The sequence below is a fragment of the Arachis hypogaea genome, chromosome 10 (genome assembly GCF_003086295.3).
Source record: "Arachis hypogaea cultivar Tifrunner chromosome 10, arahy.Tifrunner.gnm2.J5K5, whole genome shotgun sequence".
Classification (NCBI taxonomy): Eukaryota; Viridiplantae; Streptophyta; class Magnoliopsida; order Fabales; family Fabaceae; genus Arachis; species Arachis hypogaea.
In genome coordinates, this window is record NC_092045.1 from 102,181,466 (window position 1) to 102,188,015 (window position 6,550).

A 6,550-nucleotide genomic window follows, 5' to 3' on the forward strand; every position below is an offset into this window, starting at 1 on the left:
TGGTCTTTTATGATATTCGATATCTTTTATTTCGATAGGTCAAAAATAAATTTGTTATAAATTGAATTTTTATAAAACAATTTGTTGTTAAATAATGAATTGCTCATAGGGATGGCAATTTCTTCCGGCGGGGTGGGTAATACCCGCCGAAAAACATGTTTGATGGTCATTTTTTTCCGCAAAAACGGACGACGGATATCCGTTTAATAAACAAGGCGGGGGTAGGGAGAGAAGTACCCCCATGATACCTGTATAGATAAAATTACATATATATATATATATATATATATATATATATATATATATATAATGATGGAAACAAAACCCTAATTCATGCTTCTGCCTCACTCCCTCACTCTCTCATCAGATCACTCTCAGTCTCTCACTCTCTCAGGTCTTACCCTCTCTGTCTTTCTTCCTCTTCCTTCTTCCCTTGATGTCACTCACCTTCTTCCTCTCACTGAGTCGCCAGTATTGCTCTGTGCTTGCTTCTTATAACGTTGGCACCGCCTACACCCGCGTCGCTGCTGCACCCACATTGTCGCCTCTACTCTGCGAAGACGAAGTTGCTCCAGCCATGCCTCTGTCATCACCATCTTCTTCAGATCTGTCATCACCAGCCATGCCTTTGCATCCAGAGGAGAGGAGATCCGTCTTCATGCGTCCATAGGAGATCTGCATTCGTCACTGTCCAGAGAAGAGCCATCCTTCATTGCCGTCAGAGGAGAGCCGCTGCCACTCACCTTCCTCCTCTCACCGCGTCGCTCATTGCTTTATGGTTTCCGCTCAAAACTTCGTCGCCTCTGCCTCTGCCTTTGCCTTTGGTTTGCCTCTGTTCTGCCGTTTTAATGTATATTTTGATTTTTAATTGATGAAATTGCTATGGTTTGAATTCTATTAATGTGAAATTGGATTTAGGATTAGGGTTTGAATTCTGTTAATTGATAAATTTGGATTTATCCATAAATTTTGTTGCTGTGAAATTGGATTAGGGTTTGGAGAATTTTGTTGTTGTGAAATCGGATTTAGGGTTTGGAGTTTGATTTCTTACTGGAAATATGAAAAATTGCATTTAGGGCTTGCAGTTTGATTTCTTACTAGAAAAATGGAAAATTGAATTTTAAATATTTTTGAATTTTTTTAAAAATCTGTAGATATCTGCGGAGACTTCGATCTTCGGCGGATATGGGGTCACCATTATCCGTTGCAGGAACGGGGCAGGGATGGGGACAAATTTTGGGTGACAGAGGCGGGAAACGAGGGCATGTCTTCGCCCCCCATGGAGACTCGTTGCCATCCCTAATTGCTCCATACACAAAACAATATTTAAATTTTATAATAAGTATTTAAGTAAATGAGTGAACAAGAAAAAAATTAGAATAATTTACATAATCAAATCAAATGAACTCCAATATTACAATTGTCCTAAAACCAAGAAGCTGGCATGCATATTCTGTTTTGAGAATAATTCAATGTAAATTGAAGTTATTTAATTCGATTTACACTACTTTATATAAATCGAATCAAATGGATTTAATTTAGCTATAGTAGTAATAAATCGATTTGAATATATTCGATTTACCAATGAAGGGGGTTGTTCCAAGTTAATTTGAAATAGCTTGTTTCGAATTAGCATGAGTTGGATATGCGCCAAGTAAATCGAGTCTAATTGATTCGATTTACTACACGTTAGACTAGTGATATAAATCAAATTCAGTTAATTCGATTTAACAACGAATTTAACCTATATAAATATGACAAGAACGTTAAATTTTTATTAGAGTGGCACTCATAATGGCTAGGAAAAATAGTTTTTTAGTTCTCGTATGCTATAGAAGGATGATTAAGAAAAAAACACGAGAGGGAATAAAATTTATTGATAAGGATTCATTGAATGTCTTTATCAAACCTTCTACGACTTTTGTTGAGTTGTAAAATATTGTAATCCAAAAGTTGGGACTGCATGGTATGAAATGGGTGGAGAAGTTATTTTATAGAATATTGATTTCTGTTGTTCGAGATAAGGTGAAGTATGACTCCTTTGTAATAAACAGTGATGAAGATGTACAAGTTTTGTTTCACTGTCGTCATTAATTTTTTCGAGGTGAGAAGCCATGAACTATATCCCAAGCTTGGGAATGTGGTCTCTAGTTCAGGAGGATCGAATCAGAATCATCAATCAGTAGCAACGGCAATAGCCTCTAGTTCAACCCCTATTGTTGCCTCTTCATCTGTGCCTGTAATTGCACTTGCAGCAGTTTTGATGGCATCTTTGTCCCTCGCAACAGATCTTAACCGCGATGATAATAGAGAAACAGGTGATAATCAATCTTTCGATGAGCTTGCTATTGCGATGGCAGATACTCCTGTTATGATCCCAGTTTCAGAGGAGGTTGGAGAACCATATGCTGTAAAAGATATACTGCAGGATGATGATGATGATGTGGAGTCTGTCATGATTGATGCAGATAGCGATGATGATCTAGGGAGGAGAATTCTAGTTGCGGGGTGGTAGAGCATCAAGCTCGAAAACTCAGCAATATCCTCCACATTTTTTGACTTTAGACCTGGAGGCCCATGACACAGCATGGGGTCCCGGATGTAGAATCTAGATTTGGGGCCAGAGATACACAGATACAGCAAGTCTAGCTAAGTTTTAAGTTGATCAACAGTTTCAGAATAAAGAAGAAGTCGTCTTAAGTGTGAAGACTTATAGCACCCGCCGTGGAATTAAGTACAGAGTTCTGGAATCAGATCATATCATAAATTGAATCAATTGTTTCAATTTACTATCGGCCATAAATCGAATTCTTTTGTTATGATTTACCAAAAGTGTATTCCTACTAAATCGAGTATACTTATTATTTTGATTTTGTAGTGAGCCTAATAATTCAAATATAATTGATTCGATTTACATTAAAAAAGTGTAAATTAAATCAATTAAATTCGATTTACATAGATATGCAAACAAAATATACATGTAACTAATTTCACTTAAGCTAAATGCATAACATTTTTCCTCAATTGATTTATCTATGTGAATTACCAAAAAATTATATTATACCTTCGTATAATTCCCAAGAATCTTGTATATAAATATTTTGGACATGTTTATTTAAAACTTATGGATATTATATTTATAAATAAATAAGTGTGCGTAAAAGTATTTTGGCCATTCTTATAAGTGAAACTAGTCATCATATTAAATACTTGAACTAAAAATACCAAATTCATAATAAGAAAGTTAGTTCTTGACATCTTTAAATTTCATAGAGCAAAATCCACTACTATACTCTATATATATATATGCGAGATGTTTTCGTCAAAGCCGTTAGGATAATGAATAATAATTTGTGGCGGTTTGGACCACATACAATAAAGTCCCCATTATTTGAGCCTATCAAAACCACCATGGTCCTCATTCCTCAATGATTATTACACTCTCATTAGCCCTCCATGTGCACTACTCTGATCTCTGTCAACATTGCCCTATAATAAACTTTCTGGATCCTAATATATATATATATATATATGCACACCCCTTCACCTTACCTTAGCAAGGACCACCTTATATAGATACTTATTGTTGCATTAATTTCCCCAAGAGCAACACTTTTTCTTTCTTTTTTTTTTTTTTTCTATTCTTTCGTGATCGTTCGAATTAAAATATTAATCAGATTAAAATTAATATTTAAATTTAAATTAGACAGTTATTTTCATAATTTCCTTTTATTTATTTGACACTTATAAATAGATGATATCTTTTTTTTTTATACGCGACAGATAATAGACACATTGCAATATACATATTACTTTCTTTAATTTATGTTCTTGATTTTTAACATGGTACTAAAATCATGATATTCTTTTTAAACTTTTAGAATTTTCTGATACTCCAAACTCTTTTTTAAGAATTCTTAACTTTTCTTTTCTAGTTAATTTTTTTTTTAATCCTAGCAATATCACTCCAAACTCTTTAATAATTTCACATTTTATTGTGTCCGAACTCAAGATGGTCATTTGAATTTGAGAAGAAGGTTAGAATGATATTAAAATACTAGTAGTTAGATTAGAATTTATATTTAAATTTAAATTAGAGACAATTAAATAAGCGGTAGCTTTAATTTTATCATATGCGACAAAAAGTAGAGGCGTTACAATATACATATCCTTTTCTCTAATCTCTTGGTTTCTAACACTCTCTTAAGTTCCATATATTGAGTTTGATAATTAATTAAGATGGTTGATATAGGATAGCCTAATCTTGCACCATGCTTTAATTGAAACCTAAACTAGATTTTCCCATCACAAACATACATATTAATTTATAATTATGGATTTTGGGGATATATATATATATAAGAGACTAAGAGCCTTTCATATTATGAAGAATATTTATTTGATTTGGGAACGAGATTAGTGCTTACAAAGAGTAATGTTTGTTGAAACGACAAATATGCTTTCAGTGATGAGAAGCAGGTCATGAAGGTACGTATAGACCCTGCAACTTTTCTATGCCAATAATTGTCTATTTCATTTTCATTTTCTTCTTCTTATTCTTTGCTAATCACATTAATTATTATATATATATTTTTTGTTCTTATGGTATTCCACAATTCGCATGCCAATGATTAATTTATGTGGATCTGAGCTCTATTATTTATTTAAGAAGTTATTATTAGTCAATAAATTATTATATATATAAAGTAAGATTTGAACTCTTGATAATTGTTTAAACGGATAAAATTATTATATATATGAACAAAAGAAATTAAAAGTCTAACATTATTGTAAATGTTTCTTATTAAGCACTAAGATATATACAAGTAGTTTTCCGTACATGCTTTTGTTAATCAAAATCCATAGTTTTTGTTAAAGATTGTTAAAGGCACACAGATCATCACTGTCCCTTTCTATAAATGAAAAAAATTTCCCCCATAATTTAGCCTTTTCATTATTTGAGTTATCTTTTACGAAAATATAAAACATTTTGCTGACATTCTTTTTTAAAGGGTTCTGCTTGTACTATCAAAATAATTGTTGAGCTCAATTTTTATTCTTTTACTATGACTCCATCTTCTGACATTAATGTAACTCTTTGAATATGATTCAACCAAGAGATAAAATTATTTAATATTAAATTTCTACTTACTATATATTATTGTCCCACATATATGATGAAGGGAATGTCACCATCACTATACAGAAATAATAGTAGTACTCAATTTAATAACATAACAATAATATTAGATAACACCATTTTGTTTGTTATGGAGTATGATATTTTTATTTTTTACGATATTTTTTAGTTCGGTAAGTTAAAAATTATTTTGTCGTGAATCTTAATTCTATTTAAAAATTTGTTGTTAGCTAACGAATTACTGTATATACAAAATTAAATTCAAATTCTCGATACTTATTTAAATAGACTAATAAATTAACTACTATACTAGTCTAAATTAGTTTGGGGTTAGATATTTATATGACACTAGAAAATCCTAATTGATGAAAAAGATTGTTGTGATGTGAGAAGAGAGAAGAAGGAGGAAAATGAGAAAGGACAGTTGATAGCATTAAAAGCCCAAAGAGGGGCCCAATTAGATGGCTCAAGATCTTATGGCAGCGTAGCAATTGGTAACCTCTATTTTTGGTTTGCCTTAATTCAATTCAATACCCTGCACACAATGTGTACCTTTCTTTCTCTTTCTCTTTTTTATTTTTATTTTTTTTAAATCGAAAGGAGATATATATCACCACTTAATTATCTTCATATTAGGTTAAACTAATTCCTATGACCTAGGCTGAAAGAGCCAAATAACCTATAGTTCTATATTTGAACTCAAATATTTCACGGTTAATCCTTAAACACTTATTTTTAAGTAAATATATAGTACTGTATTATTTATTAATCATACAAATTTTACTTTTTTTATTGTTATATTTAATATTAATAGTTCAGATTTAAAAAGATAATATGTAAACCTGCTGATTTGTTTGTTACTTCTAATAACAAATCATTTTTAAAATATTTGATTTGGTTTTCAGTACTATTTACTTCATTAAATATTGACATACATGTTAATAAATTGACAATTTAGTTGTTAGTTAGTATTTAAAATGAAAACCTAACAATTACAAATTCCAAATAAAAGAAATAAATTCTAATTTTACATGAACCAAAAACCAAAATCATATATTTAAGAACAACCAACAAATTAAAATTTATCTAAGTCCTGAAATTAGAAAACTTTAATTTTTGAAAGAGTGATTTACTTTGTTATTTAAATGGATACGTAAGTTTGTAATATTTTTTAGTAATAAATACTTGAAAAAATTTACATTATTTTTGTCAATATAACAATATATAATATATTGATGTAAAAGAATTTTACACAAAACAGATAAAAAAAGTTAAATTCAAGTTATCAATTTCGCAGTGGACCCGTCATTTGAATTGTACATTATCAAAAGCATATTTTATGGGTTGTCAAATTCTCAGATCCCTTTTGCTTCATGATTAGTACATATCAGATAGATATCACTTACCCTT